Source organism: Vulpes vulpes, unplaced genomic scaffold (genome assembly GCF_048418805.1).
Source record: "Vulpes vulpes isolate BD-2025 unplaced genomic scaffold, VulVul3 u000000663, whole genome shotgun sequence".
Lineage (NCBI taxonomy): Eukaryota > Metazoa > Chordata > Mammalia > Carnivora > Canidae > Vulpes > Vulpes vulpes.
This window is the reverse complement of record NW_027325794.1, coordinates 356,182-364,249: the sequence shown is the minus strand read 5'-3', so window position 1 is coordinate 364,249 and position 8,068 is coordinate 356,182. Positions and strand designations below refer to the sequence as shown.

General features: G+C 34.8%; 2 protein-coding genes and 1 pseudogene across 2 annotated transcripts in view; all 3 read right to left on the bottom strand.

Moving 5' to 3' along the window:
• LOC140597410 (piwi-like protein 1) overlaps positions 1–8,068 on the bottom strand; it is a 130,872-nt gene that overhangs the window by 52,834 nt on the left and 69,970 nt on the right. The window lies entirely within an intron of this gene.
• Positions 1–8,068, bottom strand: part of LOC140597413 (FAS-associated factor 2 pseudogene) — a 62,147-nt pseudogene that overhangs the window by 11,971 nt on the left and 42,108 nt on the right.
• The window catches only part of LOC140597419 (small G protein signaling modulator 1-like), a 54,382-nt gene continuing 48,172 nt past the window's right edge, over positions 1,859–8,068 (bottom strand). The window contains exons 4-5 of the mRNA XM_072745689.1: positions 7,864–7,992; positions 1,859–7,296 (exon numbers count right to left, since the gene is read on the bottom strand). The gene's annotated coding sequence lies outside the window, so the exon portion shown is untranslated. The remainder of the gene's footprint in view (positions 7,297–7,863; positions 7,993–8,068) is intronic.

Below are 8,068 nucleotides of genomic sequence, written 5' to 3'. Positions count from 1 at the left end.
ATGTAGAATGACTCAAAGGCAAAAACCAGTATGGGACATTTGAGCCAGTGCCCACTGTTCATTATGGAGTATTAATGTGTAACACATTGGTGCCTATTCATATTATTTATTCTTTTTGATTCATTCTTGGTAGGTTTTATGCTTCTAGAAATGTATTCATTTCTTCTAGGTTATCAAATTTGGTGGCATATAATTGTATATGGCAGTTATTTTCTGATCATATGCATTCCTGTAGTGTCAGTTGTAATGGCTCCTTTAGTTTCTAATTTTATTTATTGAAATCTTTTTGTCTTGTTTAGTGTAGCTAAAGGTTTGAGAGTTTTATCTTTCAAAAATACACGTACATTTTAAAGATTTGTTTTGAGAGAGAAAGAGAGAGAGAGAGAGCACACAGGTGGGAGGAGAGAGAATCTCAAGCAGGCTCTGCACTCATGACCTTGAGATCATGACCTGAGCTGAAACCAAGAGTCAAAGGCTTAACTGACTATACTACCCAGGTGCCCTGATATATATATATGTTTATTTATGTATGTAATATGTATGTCCAATGTGGGACTCAAACTCATGACCCCAAGATTAATAGTCATATGCTTTACTGATGGAGCCAGCCAGACACGCCTGTTTTATCTTTTTGAAAAACCAGCTCTTAGTTTCATTGATTGATCATTTTTTATTGTTCTTCTAGTCTCTATTTCTTTTATTTCCAGTAAATACCAGTGCATACCTTACTAGGTATGAATCTTTTTCAGCTTTGTCCAAAGGTTTGACATTACCCGTCCAATTAAGACAATGAGGATAATATATACTACTTAGATAAAACTCAGCGCATCACCTGCATGTTTTGCTATTCATTTTGCCCTCTCTATGACATTATACACACTTTTTACCCCATCATCAGATGCTATGTCCTTTAACCCACTGATTGCAACTTATTTTAAAGTAACTCTTAACTTCTCTCTGATAGATAGCTAAAGTTTTGATGGAGTGACAAGGAGTTGTAAAGCATAAAAAATTTTAGATACAAAATGGCCCTTTTGTATCTAAAGGATAACCTTAGACCCTATAAGCTCTCTTGAACTGTCTATTTCCTGTAGGCTTTGCCCACTACTTATTATTTTTCCAACACTAGCAAAATGACTATTTCATACAAATATTTAAGTGTTTTGTTGAATTAATGGACAATATAAAATGTGTATCGGGGGTCCCTGGGTGGTTCAGTGGTTTAGTGCCGCCTTCAGCCCAGGGCGTGATCCTGGAGACCCGGGATAGAGTCCCAAGTTGGGCTCCCTGCATGGAGCCTGCTTCTCCCTCTGCCTGTGTCTCTGCCTCTCTCTCTCTCTCTTGTGTCTCTCATGAATAAATGAATAAAATCTTTTAAAAAAGTGTATCTAGAACAGGGATAGGAGAAGAAAAGAGAGAAAAAGGCAAACATACTGGGGAAAGTTAGTTGAGAAAATGAATTCTACCAAATGGCTCATTTTTGTTAGGTACCAAGTTGAAAGTACATCCTCTTTCTTAATTCTTACTCTGCCTTGTCTTCACCTTCATCAAATGAAAACAAACAAACAAACAAACAAACAAACAAATAACTAAAGTTGATCTATGTGAAGTTATACAATGCCTTAGGGTTTTTTAGAACATATAAGTATAATGAAATTGGAACCATTAATTGAATCACACAATAATTCTACAGAGAAGAGAAAAAAATGTATTGAAAAGAAGAAACTGGTTCATAAAATAAGATTAAAAAATACATCTTTTAAAAATAAGATTAAAAAATACATCTAATCTTTTAATAAGATTAAAAAAATACATTTGAGTTTCAAGTTTAAAAAAATGCCAACACCAAAGACTGGCATCGAGTGGTAACAGTGGCAGTTTATTAATAATCTGTCATGTAAAGCTGACACAGTATATGCTGAATTCTGCTCTGCTTTACAATGAAATCCCATCCATTTTATTACTACCAGAATTAAATATGTTCTATTGAAAGGCTTTAGTAAGCTTAAATATGATTTAAAGTTCTTTTTCCAATACATTTATTGCTTTCCTAACACCTTATTATCAAGAAGTCAGATCAACAAAAGTCTAATCTTGATTCTCCCACATATCCATGGTATACCAAACAGGGAGCAAGATAAAACACACATGTTTATAGGGGTTGATAGGTTTGCCTTTAGACAAATGGAAAAGTCATAGCAACTAAATTACTTGTTTCTGACACGTTGGGAGCAGGGAGGAGACTGCTGGAAATAATATAGGGTAAGTATTAAATAATAAAGGGTAAGTATTAAAAGTTACACCTGTAGAATTCACAGATGGATAATTTTTTTAATCAGAATCAGGTGTGAGCTATCCAGATAGGAAGAATCTATTTAAAGGTGTAAAAAGGTGATTGTCCATATTCAGACTAAAGGATTTGGAGGAGGTATTTTATAAGTAAACATCAATGAACCAGATTTTCATAAATGGTAATTGAAGTTAAATTCCATTTTTTCTACGTATTGTTCAGTTTGGCTATGCAGGATTATATCACCACCAGTTACCTAACATATTTTACATGACCTCTGTTAGTGTCAGGCTTCCAAAAGTGTGCTATGAGGATCTGAGGGAAGACAGGCTAAAAAGCATATGAGCCAGTCCAATTAGTAGAAAGGTTAAGAGTCATTACACAGTAAAACAACTGGAACAGAGTTCAGGATTTGGCATAGCGATCAGTAAAGAAATAAGTAAAACTCTGTACTATAAATATGTTGAGTTAGAATACTAGTTTTCATCCATCAGATAGTTAAGAGTATTCTTATTACTGAATAGTAAGACCATAATCTCAGATACACTTGTCTTTATTCCATGATTAAAACGTTTTTCAAATGAAACTTGAGAATTTGTGTCTATTTCCAAAATCTCAGAATAGAAATATAAATACAAAAGCTCTGCAAGATTTCCAACTTTAATCTCTTTCATTGAAAATATTAATCATCAAGTAGCAATATTCTAACACCTACTACTAGATAAGAGTGCAGAGAGGAGGATGTGGGGAAAGAGGATACCAGGAAGTAAGTATACTACCCAAGATAAAATTTTGCCATGGATAATAGAAATGAAAAGGTGTGTGTGAGTGTATGTGTGTGTATTTCTCATTTATTGGAGAAAGCATTATATAACGGTACTTGTTAATAAATTTCTACAAAGAAGAGGTTTACAAGTTCAAAAGAAGAATAGAAGAGAAGTAGAACAGCAGAAGCCTCAGTTTTCCCCATTCTAAATTCAGGCAATTGGAAGTGACAATTTTTAAAGTTTCATAATTCTCAGATAGACAATTCCAAGTGAATTTCCATAAACCATAATTGACTCATGATCATTGGCTAAGTAGCTCAACATGTAATTCACCATGTGAATATAAATGGAAACTTTGGTCAAAATAAAAGTGTCTTAAAAAAATAAATAAAAGTATTTTTTGTATAAAATATTCAGAATATCAAGGTGAGCACTTCCTAAGGAGCTGGATTTGTTGGCATTATGTGTGCAAAGTGTTAAAGAGAAAGTACATAACACTGGATTTAGGAAAACCTCTGGGAGCATGACATAATGCACATAATGACTGTACTGTAGCCATCAGCTTCCAGGTGGTGAAGGGTTGTAGTGTGCTGTGGTAAGTGGTATGTTGTGGTAGGTGGCATGTTGTGGTACGTGTGTGTACACATGCACACAATGGGTCACACGAACAATTACATTCTTTTGCTTTTTTCTTGTCTATTTTCGCCCCCCCCACCCCCCGTTTCTTATTCCTGACCATACTATGGGCACTTGCCTTTTTGGAAGCTAACAAAAACTCGTTAGCTTCTCCCTGAGCTATTGCTTAAATAATTTCTTTTTTCCCCGTCTCACTCACTCCTTAAGCTTCATTTGGTATAGTGAAGACAGCATAAGCTTTGGAGGCTATCATGCTGGTAACATATGGAAAAGTTATGATTATCTGAGAATCACAGACTTTTAACTATGTACAATACGAGAGTCCCCTTTTCCTCCTTCACGTTTTAAATTCCTTGTTTCCTTCCCATTGTGCTTACATATAAAAATATACTTTGTTCTTCATTCTGCTCCAAAACAATTTCCCAAACGGTATTCTAAACACAAATCTGTGTCAGAATCCTCTTGGGACGCTTGATGAAAATTTCACTTCCGAGGTTTTACTCTAGATCTTACCAAATCAGACACCTTGGATGGTATGGGTACCTGGAAATGTGTGCTTTCATAAGCTTGCTTTGGGAAATGTGCACATGGAAGTTGCATACAACTGATCTAAACCATTATGCTTACGCAGTGGTTTAACAGTCTTGTATTAGGTTCTAGAAACTATTTTCTGAGAAAATCTTAATCATAGCTGGCAGGCTGCCTTCTAAATTTAACATAAGAAAAACTAAAAGTGGGAAATGGAATTAATTGCCCTTCGCAACAGTTCAACCTGGACGGAGATGATTGTGGGAGCACTGCACTCACTTGAATAACTCACCAGAAACCTGTGGCTGACTCTTCCTTTTGTGATTTTTGATCGTCATTCTGGATTCCTTGTATTACATGTTACTAAATACTAATAAATGTATTGCTTATTCATCTTTTCTTTCCCTCCTATATCCTAATTTTAGAAGAAAAATATCGTAATATAGTACAGAAATCATAAAGGACAGGGTTTATGGGTAAGAAGACAATTTTGTCACTCTTCTCTGAAAATTTGAGCATTTAAATGACAATGTGACAATATAATAAATATTTTTATTTCTTTAAATTTGTAAAAGAGTTTCCTGAATATTTCTCACTGCTTGTTTTTTATAGATGAAATAAACTGCTTCATATAGTAGAAGTAAGACAGCATGACATGTGGTTTGTCATTTCAAACCACAAATTCAATTATTGGTGTATGAAAACACATGGGTATGTTGAGTATAGTTCCATAGGATAACTTTTAAAAATTATATCAGAATATTGTGTGTGTCTTCAGTTACATGATTATTTTCTCTAGGAAGATCATAGGGCTTCAAATGAATGAGTGAAACACACTTGGCTAGCAATATTTTAAAATCATTTTTGTTTCAGTTAAAGTCACTGATGCTGACTATGAAAAAAAGAAGTATTACATTTTGACTGTCCAGTTTCCCCTTCTCAGAAACTATGTACAATCAAGGCCATTTTGTATGTGTTTCCTTTGCTATCTTCCCATCTCCATTGGCTTTTCCTGGGAGTTTAAGTGGCTGTCACCCCCCAGCACTGTGCAACACCTCTCTAGGGGCCAGGAATATCCTGGCTTTTCTCATACAACAAAAGGAAATCCTTTGAGGTCTAAAACATTAAGTTTTCCTAAAGTAACTAGAAAAAAAGATAAGAGAGCCCTAACCAGAAGCAGTTGGGTTTATGGAATACAGAACCCTAATTATCAGCTACTACAGACTGGCTAGGCTGTCCCCCCATATGTCATATCGTACTTTCTCCCATCTCTTTTAAGGGAGGAGAAGTTCCACATGTAACTAGCTATCTTTGAAGAAAACAGATGATGTTTTATCCATGTGCAGGATAAAAGAAATCTTTCTTCTTTCTGGAGGGTCAGTGATATATTGTCAAAAGTCTCAGATGTTTCAGCATTTACTCAGAAGTCTCTTTTATTTTTATGTAGAGTAAACAAAACATCATCCTAAAATTCCAGAACTCAAAAAAACTTAGAAATCAGATTATTCCACTATCACATATTTATAAATGATAAAATGAAGACCAGAAGGCTATACTTCTAGAAAATCTTACTAGATGGAAACATTCCCCTTATCTGCCTTCACTACTAGCAAACCTCGTATTCTCTCTTTAAGATCTAGTTCAAATTTTCTATCTGTGAGGTAGGACACTTTCATTGACTCCCACAGGCACTTATTATTACCCTGGCCTCTCCTATAACATTTGTTTCATATCCTTCTAATACGATCTATCATCTCTGGTACACCTCTCTGGCTGTGAAACCTTGAGCGAGTTTCATATCTTAATCTCAATTTTACTGCAATAAGCAACAGTCCCTCTCTCGGGGATACTATAAGGATTAAAATAAATAATCATTGTAAAGGATTTAGCACATTTCCTGGTACATCATGCATGCTCAACAAATCTTAGTGTTGTCAGGCTAATTTACGTATCCACATGTCCTTCCCTTTCACTAATTGGGGAGTTCCAAAATGAGCTCTTATTTGGTCAGTAGCCCAGTGACTGGCACTGGGTGGTGCACACTTTACCCTCAAGAAGTCTGCATTGAACATGTTAAAGAATGAATCTTTGTTTTGTTTTGTTTTGTTTTGCTTTTTTTGTTTGTTTTTTTGAAGAATGAATATTCTTACATGCCTGGTCCCTCATAAAATCCTTTCTCTGTCATATATCCTTCAGAATAGGCACAATGCCATTTAATCCCTTAATCAAAATTATTTCCAAAAGTTTAAAATAAAACATAGAATAAGCCAGTGCTTTGGTTATGTGTGTCCTTAGCAAAGTCAGGATTTTCTGTTTTACTTGAGAAATTTCATACCAAGTATAATTAATGTGTCCTTCTATGATTTCTCAAGAAGAAAATGTAGTCCCACCCAAATATATTGGATTTTATCCTTAATTTATATTCAACCTTTTCCTGATGCTGTGATTTGACCTGAAAGTATTGAAGTTATATCTCTATTTCATGCGTGGGCAAATGCTCTAGCCATAGTATTCAAAACAATTTTGCATGGCAAGCTTTTTCTAGAACATTTTACCTGTCATGCTTGAAATTTACATTAGAAGAATAATTGACTTCCTTACTTAATGATATCTTTAAGGAACTATGAAAATTCATGAATAAAATTCTATTTTAGAATAATTTGAAGTAAAGAATCTTACTTTAATGATTCAGTTAATAGATAAACGCATACTTAAATATAATAAAACATGCTGTTATAATTATCAATTTTGAAAATAATCTATGATGTGAAAAAAATCAATATTCACAAGGATAAACATGTTTACTCTGTTACAGACTTACTGTAAAATTATGATGCCGTAGGAAACCCATCTCTATCACAGACTTCTATCTGGGTAGTCATACAGATCCTATGAACACAGGAACCCAATGCTATTAATAAGAGACAGATTAGAGGGATCCCTGGGTGGCGCAGCGGTTTAGCGCCTGCCTTTGGCCCAGCGCGCGATCCTGGAGACTGGGGATTGAGTCCCACGTCGGGCTCCCGGTGCATGGAGCCTGCTTGTGTCTCTGCCTCTCCCTCTGTCTCTGTGTGACTATCATAAATAAATAAAAATTAAAAAAAAAAAGAGAGACACGTTAGAACCTCTTCAGGTTAGAAACAAACTTCACAAAGATTTTTGTTTGAATTAGGTATTAGTTGATTATAAATGTTATCACTTATAACAGAGGAAACTCAACTTCTTGGCTTCAGAGACTTATCAAAATAAAAAGCCCCCCTTAGCTAAAAATTTTCATATAATACTTTCAGGGATAGTCTACCTTAGGTAAATGCATTTTACAGATTTTAGAGCAGGGGCAAAAAAGCTCATTTTAAAGATCTACACTCAAAAAAGAAAATTAGCATTGCCCCTAAATTATAGATGCTCCTAGCTTGTGATTTCTTCATTGATTCAGATATTATGAAATGGCGTTTTCAAGTTGGCAGAAAGGGTAACGGGAAGGTGGATCTCATTTATGCTGCTTCAAAATATTTAGAGCATTCGTAATTTCTCTCCCCCCCCTTTCTCTCTCTCTCACAAACACACACACACACACACACAATTATCTCCTATAAGTATAAATATCCAGCACAATAGAAGTATCAACAGAATAATAATTACCGTATCTTTTAAAGTTGCTATATATTTTGGAATAATAATAGGTTTTCCTCAGTCTCCTCAGACTTTCACCATCCTCCAACTTGTTCCATTCATTTTACAATAGTGCAGATTATTGTCCGTTCCAGAGTACTTAGCAAGAATGTTAGGAAACCAGAAGAATTTCTAAGTCAAATTCTTAATGATAACATTGTGGTTTCTTTTAACA